Source organism: Pteropus alecto, unplaced genomic scaffold (genome assembly GCF_000325575.1).
Source record: "Pteropus alecto unplaced genomic scaffold, ASM32557v1 scaffold86, whole genome shotgun sequence".
Classification (NCBI taxonomy): Eukaryota; Metazoa; Chordata; class Mammalia; order Chiroptera; family Pteropodidae; genus Pteropus; species Pteropus alecto.
In genome coordinates, this window is record NW_006442109.1 from 7,010,365 (window position 1) to 7,022,650 (window position 12,286).

Genomic DNA, 12,286 nt, shown 5'->3' on the forward strand with positions numbered 1-12,286 from the left:
GAAAGCAGAGACTTTGGGTTTCTCAAGCGTTTTAAAATTAACAGGATGATACTGTCATGATAGATACATGACATTAAGTATTGGCCAATGCCCATCCAATCAATGTACAATAGAGAGTGAACCCTAGTGTAAACTCTGGACATTAATTAACAATAATGTATTAATAGTGGTTCACCAGTTGTCACAAATGTACCGTACTAATGCAAGCTATTAATAAAAGAGGAAACTTGGCAGGGGGCGTATTGGAGCTCTCTGTACCTTCTGCACGATTTTTCTGTAAACCTAAAACTGTTCTAAAAAATAGTCTATTAAGAAAAGAAAAAACCTAGGCCAACATTAAAAAGTTAAGAGAACTCACATAAGAACCAGGTCTCCAGTTGCTCTTGACAAATCTGAAGACCTAAAGCCCTGGGCCAAATTTGCACATGGTGACAAGTGGCTGCTCCTTCCCTTCAGGCAGCTCCACACTCCTGCCAGGCTCAGCTGGGAGCTCTGCATTTAGGGCCCTGATGGCAAAGGTCAGGTGTCCAATTACAGGGAGACAGTGGGGGTCTTGGAGTTCCATCTCCCAGGGGCTGAAAATGGTGACACCCGTGCAGGAAGAGAGGCAGACCAGGGCAGTTTTCAGACAAGTTGAATTTGACTTGCACAGATTTGCAGTTTAAAAATATGTGGCCACATCTTGGAGGTGAAGCGAAGGCTACAAATCAATTTAGGAGGCAGAGAGAGGTGACTTTCAAAGCACCTAAGTTTCCTAAGGGAGAGGAGCACAGAGGAACCAAGGGCAGTCTGGCTTGGTTTAAGGCATTCCCTGTGCTCTCCCACTGGCCCTGGGGCTGGGAGCAGAGACAGAGAGTGGACAGGAATATGCTCTATCATTTACTCATTCACAATACATATTTACTGAATATCTGCTTTGTGTCTAAGGCTACAGTAGGATATGGGGATGGTACTTAAGAGCTCACATTCTATGGTAGGAGACTGGCACTAACAATTGACACAAAGCACCCCTGATTGGTAGTTAGAACCAGATGCTTCTAGGAGAACACTAAGGAGGGACATCAAACTAGGGAGTCAGGAAAGATCTCTTGAAGAAGTAAAACTTGAGCTGAGTCTTGAAAAATAAACGGGAGCATAGCAGCCATGGAGGAGAGAGGGCATTCTAAGCTGAGGGTGCAGCAGGAGCCAAGGCAGGGAGGTAGGAAGAATATACAATACGGGGCTAGTTCAACATGGAGGTGGTGGAGGGTGTGGAGTGGCAGGTGGCCAAGGTGGTCCTGGAGAAGAGCCCAGACGAAGGCTCAGTATGCATCCCTTCTAAACGTGGTGGGAATGAATGGACTAGGGAGCTGGAGAGTCAGAACTGGAGGTATCAAGGATAGTGACAGGACAGAGGGTGGTGACCCTAGGTTGGATAAGAAAAATCCTGAGGAGTGGGCGCCGGTCAATTTCAAATCCTGGCTACATCGTTTTCTGCGTGCCTAGGGCAGATTACCTACTTTCTTAAACATGAATGTTCTTATTAGTTAAATGAGGATAGCAAAAGTATCAGAGGCTCTTATGAGGATGAAAAACCATGGAATCTTCCAGATAAGAAGCACTCGATAAATGGTGGCTACCATCACCATTGCACCACAAACCATCTGAATTCTACATTAATGCTCCCTCATGCTCCTTCTGCCCTTGGTTTATGATTTTGCAAGAAAACAGACTGTTTCCCTTTGGCTCTGACCCACCTCCCTGGCTGGAGTTGTGACAAATGGGTGCTCCATGTGCTGCGGGGAGGGGTTGCCATGGCGACCTTCCAGCTTGGCTTTTGGACTGTGAGCGACCCAAACCTTTTCTTTGTTGCAGCTATCCCAGCTATTCTAGATATTAACTGCTAGGCGATTTTTGCACATCTGAAAAAGCCTGCATGATATTCTTTAGTATGTTGTAGAGAAAAATTGGAAACAATCCAAATTTCTGATACTAGAGAGCTGGCTAGGTAAGTTATGGCACATCCATGCAAAACTGAACTGTGTGGCTATGAAAAATGTTACAGACCTGTGCAGTAAACGGTGTCATGACATGTTGCTAAATGAAACAAGCAGGTTATGGAAGAGCATAAATCTTGTAACACCATCTATATAAACCTGTGTTACATTTAACATTTATGGACAGAAAAGTGTTTGGAAGGATGTTCCCCAAAGTGTGCACAGTGGTTCTCTCTAGACGGTAATGGTTAGCTCTAGGGATTTGCTTTACTTTCTTTTTTCTACTTTTCTATAACACTAGAGTTTTATATAGTGAACATGTGCAATTATTATTATTATTATTATTATTACTATTATTACTATTATTTAGCAAAGCAATAATACTATTGAAAGGAAATAAATGAATGAGTCCTCTAAACCTTGGCCGGCCTTAAAGAAATTAGTTATGTGAGACAACCCATAGCAAATTTGTACTGCAAATACTTGCAAATTCTTTGCAAATGGTGGCATTTCCTCACACATCTACCCAAGAAACTCGTATCTGAGCCTCACTCCATGTACTGCCATCCTGCCTGCTGACCCAGGGGCAACACTGGCCTTGAGATTCTCCATTCAGGGTAATTGGGGCCCAGGTCCTAAAGCCAAATAGCTCATGCGTTTTGGAAAAGCCACCACCTTTCAAGCCTAAGGTCCAAGGGGGCTCCCTCTGTCATGACCATGGTGAAGGTGGAGGTGGGCAAGAGTGCTCTACATTGGGAGCACTGGAAGATCATCAGTCAGTAGACATGTATTGAGCACTTTCTGTGTGTCAGGGTCCATGCTAGCCCTGGAGATAGAGGAAATGGAAGCAGACAGAGGCCTGTCCCCATGGGACTCATGCTCCAGGAGATGTAGGGCTTCAGGAAGGGCTTGAAAAATCCAACAGCTCCTTAGATTTCCTGCAAGCCTCTGCTCTCCAGACTCACAGTCCACACTTTACACTCCTACAACAAAATCATGGGGTCCCCTCTGGAAGGTCCCAGAAGACCCAAATCTTTAGCATATCCTCAAGCTGGCCACAGCCAACCCAGCCCCAGATTCCTCCCACCAGCCTTGCCATATGCCCCAAGCATCATCAACGGTCTCTGTCCTTGAACACACCAGGAGCTTTCACGCTTCCACGCTTTTGTACCTGCTTTTTATTCAGGTGAGACACCTCTTCCTCCGCTTTCTCTTCTTGACAAAATCCTAGCCAATTCTTCAAGTCTAAACTCAAATATCACTTGAAAGGGTTTATATCATTCCATCTGAAAACGTCCATCCGTGGCTCCTCTCAGGTCAAGCCTGGCAGAGTCTGTCTGGTTTGCTGCTGTGAGCACGGTGTTACTGTTGAATGAATACATGTTTGCTGAACCACTGAATGACTTCTGCTGCCCACTGCACTCTGAATGCTACAGGCAGGGTCTGGCCCATTTCCCTAGAACCTTCCACCCAGTGGTTGCCATACTCTATTCATGAATCCTGCACTTCAGTGCCAAAATGGTGTATTTTGCCTGGCCCAAAATTTTTATTTCATAATTTTTAAGATCCGAAATCTCAAACCAACTATTAAAAAATGGTCTGAGACAAATGGGGAAACATTGGATACTGGATATTTTAAAATAATGAGAAATGATCAGGTCTTAAGGTACAATAATACCACGGTTATGTTTTTAAAGAACCTATTCATTTAGAGGTGTAAACTGAAGTAATTACAGATGAAATGAGATGCGGTCTTAGACCTGCTTCAACAGAATCTGGTTGGGAGCAGGAGTGGCGGGTAAGAGTAGAGATGAAAGAAAACTGGCCATGAGTTGATGATTATTGAGGCCAGGGATGGAAGTTCATTATACCAATCTCTCAATTTTTGCATATGTTTTGAAAAGGAGATAATCCCAATGCCAAAAAAACCCACCGAAATGTAAAATATGTCTTGAGTTCTTCTCAGGCGTTGCATGGCAGTAAACAACACAAAAGTCTGTGGCATGAATAATTATTACTCTAGTTACAGACTTTCTTAACATATGGAATATCAACGTGACAGTTTTGAAACTGATACAAGAAACATTGCATCAGAATCTCCATCTGAACAAGATAGAACTAAAGAACTTAAGGACAAACTGGAAATACTTTAGAAACAAAAACTATGGCTCCCAATAAATAAAAGACTACAGTTCCTAAAAACAAAACAAAACAAAAAAGCCAAAAGGCCTTGTCAGCGGAAAATATTTGAAGATATCTCACAAATGTATCTTCTTACAATTCCCCAGTGAGGGTAGAGTCAGGAAAAGCTTTTCTAGATAATTTATAGGAAAAAACATACTTGTGACATAATGATACTGCCAACGTCATTTGAATTTAAGATTCTGCTTGAAAAGGGATCAAATAATATTTCATCTTCAGTTTTTCATGACTACATTTGTGTTTTTGAAGTGTGTAAATTTTAATGTTTTGAATATTTCATTTTTGTTTATCTGCTACTATAGACCGGAATTATAATGTCTAGTTTTATAAATTTACATTTACTTGGTATTCTAAACTGTTATACATTTTTGTATTTAATAATTTGTATTAAATATATGGTTTTATTGATTTAAAATTTTAAATACCTTCTTATAAAAGAAAAAGATTTACTCTAGTATTATGTGATATACACGGTGAGATGACCTTAGTTATTTTACTCCAGTATAACTTCCTACACATTGTCAGAGCTGGACAGTTGAGTGCTGGGCATCTAACCCAGGGTTCTCAACTCAGATGCACCTTAGAATCACCCGGGGAGCTTTAAAACATGCTGATTCTCCAGGCCCACTACAGCTCAGGTAAGTTAGGCTCTCCAAAGGTTAGGGAGCGAGGAGGAGCCCAGGGGACTGTAAATTACAGCTGGGAGTCTAGGTCAAGGTGAGGACAAAGCCCACCCACAGCTGGTCTGCCACTGAGCCCTGTAGGATGAGGACCAGGGTGCCTATGCTATGGCTTGCTGGCCTACAGGGTGGGTACAGGTCCCTCCCCCCAGTTTGGAAAAGAGTGAAATCCCTGTCAGATTGATGGAATATGAATGCAGGCCCTGACTGTTGGGGTTCCCCACCCCCAACAGAGAAATGTCAGGCTGCTGGGGTAGGCACCATCCCATCTCCACCTCCCTCCCAAGCTTCTAATCTGATCAGAAACTTAAAGTCTGAGGTAGAGCTGTCTGCCTGTGAGAGAGCCCAGACCACAGGAGGAGGAAAAGGAGGGAGACCCAGCAAAGATGCAGCATCAGGCGCCTTCCTACATCTCAGGGAAGCGGGTCTGGAAACCTGGAGGAGGCCGTGCAGCCTCAGAGGGCACAACCGAGACTCCCAGATTGGAGCTGTGGGGAGGCAGGCTTCAGCTCAAACCTCAGAGGCCCTATCCCTCAACAAGACAGAGCCTCTCCATGGGCACTGAGTGGAGTCTGTGTCCAGGTGGAGTCTGGGGTACTGGCCCTGGGAGAGGGTGAAGTTAGGGGTAGAAAAACTTTTAACAATAAGTCCCAAACCCAACTGTGCATCCACATCATTCAGCGGGCTTGCTGCAAACACAGAACTGACCAGGTAAGCCCATCTCAGGCTTTCTGAATCAGAATCCTCAGGGGGCAGCCTGGTTATCAAACTCTAATAGTGATTCCCACACAAGACCCAGTTCTGGAACAGCTGCCCTGAGCTTCGGTAATTGTGCACTTTCTCATGGCCTAGAATTCATTTGAGAGATGAGGCACTGAGGACCCAAAGTGCACAGAAGTACAGAAGCTAGGGATCTGAACTAGCAGGAGGAGGTGAAAAGCAGGTGTGCGAGGTGGGCATGGGGGGGTGGGGTGCGGTGCAGAATGAGAGAGTCCAGTGATGGATACCAAAGTGGGTAAAGCTTTAGATTCAATTCCACATCTCTTCAGTGACCACGTGCTCCATGCTCAGGTCCTTGGTAAGAGGTATAAGAAACCATGGCTGCCCTCAAGGAGAATCCCTTCTTTCTGAGAAGGCACAGTAATAAAACTGTCTGATCAACAGGAGGGAAGCAGACAGACTTCGCTGAGAGGCCACCTGCCTCCTAGACACACTCACTTGGGCGTCTCATGGGTCCCTCAAATGCCACACACCCACAGCTGAATCCTTATCTGATTCCTGAATCGTGCCTTTGCACACACAGCTCCCTCTGCTTTGAGATGCCCTGACCCTCATTCCTTGTCTGCCTCACCCTTCAGTGTCCACCAGAGCCCCATATCATCCTACTCTGGTACCCCTCACCTCCCATCCACCCTAGGTGACCTCCTCTGGCACCCCTGCCACACCTCAGGCTGCATAGGTGCCCCTCCTGGACTGCAGGCTGGCACCTTACTCAGTGCAGGCTCCCAGGGACCAAGCACAGTGCCCGACATGCTGAGGAGTGCTCAGAAAAAAATCTGCCCAATGGCCCAGAGGTGTTCAGAGAAGGGCCCCAGAGCAGGGATGTTGGAGCAGTCAGGAAAGGCTCCTGGAGGAGGCAGTGTTTGAGGTGGCTCCCAAAAGGCGAGGAGGGCTTGCTTTGGCAGAGAGAAAGGAGCAGTGACCCCAGGGACAGGAGCTGGCAGAGGGTGAGCAAGGAAGCTTGCTGGCGCTGAATTCAGAAAGATAAGAAATGAAAGGGCAGTTCGGTGACAGGGTACAGGGTGCAGGCCGCAACAGGGTACCCCTGGGGTCTGTCCGTCCTCTAGGCCAGCATGCTCAGAAAAACCTCCCTCCTCAGAGGATCTACATTCCTGACGAGCTCTCCTTGGCAATCATTAACGGTGAGCTTCACCCACCAGGACTGGGGGGATTATTAACTAATCAAACTGCTCGGTGAGCCATTTCACATAATTATTACCCAAAGAACACACCCCCCAGGTGAGGGGTAAGTGGTCAGGGCAGCCATGGAGCCAAGGCGGTGTGAACTAGCAGAAGGAAGAAGGTCACATGCACCACACAGGGGACCAGCATGTGCCCAAACCTTCAGCCTAGGCTAGAGAATAACGGGGGTCAGAGAAGGACATAGGGCCCAGGTGGGAAGGGGTGTGACTTGCAAAAGGCCTCATAGTCATTGAGAAGCTCCAATGGGCTGGAGCCTCCCTACCATACGATTATTCCCATTGGTCAAGTGTGAGTTTGGGCCTTGAAGTCAAGGCGACCTGGCTTTGAGTCCTGCAGTCTCTCTAGGACTCACTTTCTTCTGCTGTAGAATGGGGACAACAGTGTTGATTTGAAGTCCCATTTATTGAGCATTTAGTCTATTCCAGGCCCGGTATGGGCATTTCACACTCCACTGAATTTTCATAAGATGCTTCTGGATGTGCATGTTTATAATCCCCCAGAGTGACTACCTCCTTGGTCTGCTCAAGCATTACCAAGAGCCCGTGTGTGAGAGCTGAGTGCACAGTAGGTGTTCAACGGGGCACCTACCCTTACGATGTTGTTAAGTCGGAGCACCTTCCTTCTTGGGCCTGCCACGGTCTACTAGGTAGACTGAAAACGGATCCTCCTTGTTCCTCGCTAGGATGGAACTTTTCCTGCTAACCTAACGTCACAAGCAACACACTTCACATTTGAATACAGTGGTGGATTAAGAGTTCCAGTGGCTGAAATGTGACACGAGGTCATTATTCTAGCATTATTAAGCACAGGCTTTTTAAAAGGGCTGAGGCAAATGCATTAATCAAAAACCCATGAAGAATGGGAATAATAGGTCCTTCAAAATCAGCCCCCAAGAATGTGCAGCTAGAGCTCAGGATGGTGGAAATGGTAAGCCCTGCCTTCCCTGAGTCTCGAGGCCAGACCCACCGTGAGGATCCAGACAGGCCCTGTGCCCCTGCCTGAGGTCCTCCCAGAACCCGAGGGCCCCCAGAGGCAGCCGTGTGGGGGTGGGGATTCTGGCTGCAGCTGTCCTGGTCATCCCTTCCTGCCCCCAAAGGCCCAACAGCCACTGGTTACTGTGAAAAATGGTTCACTTTGCCTAGAGAGGGAAAGCCAGGCCTCTATATGAAAAGTGAGAAGGAAAAAATCATTTTCATGCCTAAAACGCCTCTCTCAAACAAGGTCCTGGCAGTGTCCCACAGAGCACTGTGAAGTAGAAGCACCACATAGGTGGAAACATGCTTGGAGATAGGTCTCTGTATTTCTTGGCCTAGGAATGCCATGCTGGGCTTGGCACCTGTGTAAGGAGGTGGAAAAGTGAATCAAGGGTGACCCCCCCCCTCACCCTGAGCTGGAAATCTCCCCACTACGGGTTCATTTGTTTGGGTCTTCAAGGAAAGGCCTCAGGAATATACTGGTACTTTGGGGAGAAGGGAGGTGTCATGGCGATTAGCTGAAATTATTAGAGGAAGTTTTTTTCCTGTCACTTTTCTTACAGAAGCCCGCATCTTCCTCCCTGAGCAAAGTGAATTCATTTCCACAATCGTGAGCTGCAGCTGGCATTTCTGGGGGTAAGTCGGAGCAGAAGGGGTGCAGCAGAGGGGCAGAGAACCCAGCTGTGTTAGGACCACCATAAACAGCTTGTGGGAGAGCACTGGGCAGGGAGTCTAAGGGTATGAGTCCGCCTGAGCCATCTCCGGGAGGCTCAAGTGACTGCACAAGCTGTATGACTTTCCTGTGCCTCAGTTTCCCCATCCCAGTGTGAGAAAACGGGGACAGCAATACCTGCCCAGCGCCCACAGGCACTCAGAGAACAATGCTGGAGGCATGACCGGCACGGCCAGGTGCGTGAAACCCTTTGGCCAACCCAAACCAGGAATCATTTAACCCCCCCGAGGCCTGGTTCGGTCTCTGTCCTCCTCATACCACTAGGACGCTGGAGCCCAAACAAAGCTGTCTTTAATGCAACAAGGCTCCCTTTATCAGGAAAGATGCCTTCCCTTTGAAAGTCAAATCTGAGGCTTCAAACAATGAGGTGTGTTCACAGCACACCCAGGCAGGCTGGGTGGGGGCCCAACCAAAGGCTCTGCCCCTCCCCATCACTCCGCCTGTAAGAGCCTGACCACTGGGTCGACTTCCTCAGGCTCCTCTTCTGCTCTTTTCAGGCCCTTAAGGAAATCTTGACAGCGACAAGCAAAGACTTGATCATTATTAGGAGGAGACTAAAAGGCAACTAAACGACAAAACGGATGCTTCCAGAAGAGAAGCCAGGTGTGAAACCCTGCCGAGAGACGTTGGGTAGCTTGCTCAGGACCACACAGCGAGCTGGGCCCAGGGTGAGTCCTGAAGCCTCCAGTCTTGAAAAGCAACATTCTATTAGCTGAGCCTCTGTGGGACTTGGAGGAACTATCCCTGGGAGGATAGCGAAGATTAAACCGAAGCAGACTAGGAAGGAGAGAGGACAGGACGGAGGAGCGGGGAGGGAGGAGCGGGGAGGGAGGAGATCAGCACAGCCAGTCACTTTCCATTTCTCTCGTCTCTGACCCTCAGCCTCTGGTTAAGCCAAATGTCTCATCCGCCTTCACAGGATTTCTTTTTTTATCACTTACCTTTTTTAAAATCATCAGTCAGGTTCCAGAGAGGACGAGTACCAAAAACATTTAAGAAATAAACCCCTGACGCCCCATATCTCGGAAAGGGTCGCCCTCCCCTCTTGGCACCCTTCTCACAGCTACTGCTCCCACCTCCACCTCTCATAAGGACTCCCTGAGAGAAGCATTACTGAGCTCAGATCTGGAGAAAACCTTGTTTCCTGCCCTGGGGGCAACCGAAGGACCCTTTAGGAGTCAACAACCGCCCTTTGGAAGTTTTCAAGGCCTCAGAGTCCCTCAGAGAAGTGCAAAGTCACTGAGTCCAACCTCTCCCTAGATCTAGGCTGCGGGTCCCCCCAGGGCTCCCTTGCCAGCAGAGAGGCTGCACCAGGCACAGCTCCCGCACTGAGACAGAGCCCACAGGGATTCCACTGTCTCTTGTCCCTTCCCATCTTAGCTGCTCACCTGCTGCCCTAGGGAGGGAGGCCTGATGCCCAACCTCCTCCAGGGACACCTGGCCAGTGGAATGCCAGAAACGAGGGGCCTCCTCGCTGGACCTCGTTTCCCCTTTCTTCTCCTTTACCACCTCTTCTAGACTCACTGTCTGCTTGAGCGCTTCCTCTTTCAAGAAGTCCTCTCTGCCAACCACAGCCAGCTGGCTTCCCTTTATCCTCTGCACTGGCAACCGAGGCTGCAGAGCGTGTTGGAGGATCGCTGTATGGATCTTTCCTGCCACAGACCGATAAGACACACAGCGCCGTGGCCCAGTTCAGAGTTCATAAGAACTAGGTAAGCACTTGCTGAATGTATGATTATTTCCCCCCAAATCCCACTCTCAAGAAGGTAAATAGCTCTCTAGACAATGTAAAAAGAAATCACAAGGTAGCATGAGTCATCGCTAATTGTGTTCGTGAGTTTATGAACTTCTAGTGGATTTATTGACCTATGGCAGAGAAGACTGGGATCTGGGCCAACATTATTAAAATGGGCAAATTCTCTCCCCCCTGCGCACCCCTCTCCTAAAAAGATTCTGCATGAGTAGGGGCAGTGTGGGCCAGGGCCCCCAGTTCCAAAACAGCAATGCCTCTGCCAACCATTCCACCATTATCATTCTTTCCTCCATGTCTTGAAGATTTTGTGGTCTTCAAGCATTATTTTCTCAATTCAAAGGCCACTGTAAGGTCAGAGCAATTCAACAGGTATGGGCATCTAATCCCGGAGCAGGGAGGCCCTTCATGGGGAGGCAGAAGGTGCCAAGATGGCAGAGGCTCACTTGAGACTGGAGGGGAACTGCCTCTGCTGCGTAACAGGCAGAAGGGAAGGGCAGGAGGAGGGAGCCGGTGCCAGGGGCAGGCGGTAGAGCAAAGGCAGGTAGCTGAGTTCATCCAGGGTTGGGGCTGTGTCAATGTGATATCAAAACGGACGGGGAGCAAGGGGGTTCACTGTCTTGGCAAGAGTCATGTTGGACCTCATGCAGGGCTGGGCCTCATGTCATTATTTAGGTCCTTCATCAAAAGCAGCTTCACTGCCCCACCCCGAAGCCCCAGAGGGAGATAACACAAAGCACATTATTACTGGGCGTTAAAAAACTGTTTTCAAAAAGCATCTGTAGGACCCAGCCTGCATCTTTGACACTATTGCCTCCTCCTTCCCCATACACGGTCAGATTCACCTTCTCATTGTACATTTTCTCCAGCCTCTCAGTTCTGATCACACACCTCTTCCCCACCCCTGACATACCCTCCCCTGTGCCTCCCACTCTGTGCTCTGTAGTCCCACAGTGAGGCCTCACCTCATCTCCAGCCCACTTCCTCCAGGAAGCCTGCCCTGAGAGCTTGCTTATTCAACCACTCACACTGTGATAGTTTGGGAGCCTTGCTGGAATCTGTGGTTTTCTGACTCTCATAGACTGTCCCTGTCCAAGGGTCCCTTATGTCTCAATTGTACTCATAGGATTTTAATTCATGGAGGTAACTGAATGGCACTTGGGGAGGCTAATGCCATTGAAAGAATTTATTACTTAAATTTCTCAAGAGAAGGGGATACATCGCACCACACGGGATCACAAGGGGAGCACTAGGTTTTGGCTAAGAGGCAGAAACAGGAGCAAGGGGAAGGTCTAGGCCAGAGCCTTTATTGGGGTTTCTATGGGAAAAGTGGGGCAGGGCAGGGTAAGCAGCTTAAGATTGGCTCATTTGAATCATTCCGGTGGGCCCTGGGCCATAGGGGCTGTCCTAGCCGTCTGGTACCTGCTCTCCGTTGGTTTAGGGCAGGGGAAATATTGGTGTGGAGTGTGAGAGTGAGATAAGGAGGTGGTGCAGAATAAAGAGTCTGGATAGAAGGGGAGATGTAAACAACTTTGGCCGTTAGTTTGGCCCTATGGTTAATGGGTGCCGAACACATATAAAGAATCAAACCAGATATGGAACACTCATCCACTCGCTTCCTGTCAGTTAGCTCAGCTTCCAAGGGTTCATGAATTCAATCCCTCTCTGGTTAATACAGTAATTCTCCTGTCCCTTGAACTTTCTGATGCCTCCTTAACACGACCCGATCCCAGGATGAACTCATCTGGCTTCCCTCTCTCAACTTGTGGCCACTAAACCCTGGCACCAGCGTCCTCCCTTGCCTCTGCCTGTAACAATAACAGAGGTGCTTCCCAGCCTTCCCAATGTGGAATGCACCCCATTGCTTCCCCAGGGACCTCTGTGCCAGGGACCACCCCTCTCTAGTGAATCTCTCCCATCAGCATTCACAATTCTTAAAAAATAATAGCAACAAGAAAAAAACTCATCGATCAACTAGGGGAAAAAAA

At 48.2% G+C, this 12,286-nt stretch overlaps 1 protein-coding gene across 1 annotated transcript in view; it reads right to left on the reverse strand.

Moving 5' to 3' along the window:
- Positions 1-10,296, reverse strand: part of PAQR5 (progestin and adipoQ receptor family member 5) — a 59,976-nt gene extending 49,680 nt beyond the window's left edge. Inside the window, exon 1 of the mRNA XM_006920213.3 lies at positions 9,937-10,296. The gene's annotated coding sequence lies outside the window, so the exon portion shown is untranslated. The remainder of the gene's footprint in view (positions 1-9,936) is intronic.
- Positions 10,297-12,286: the final 1,990 nt, after the last annotated feature.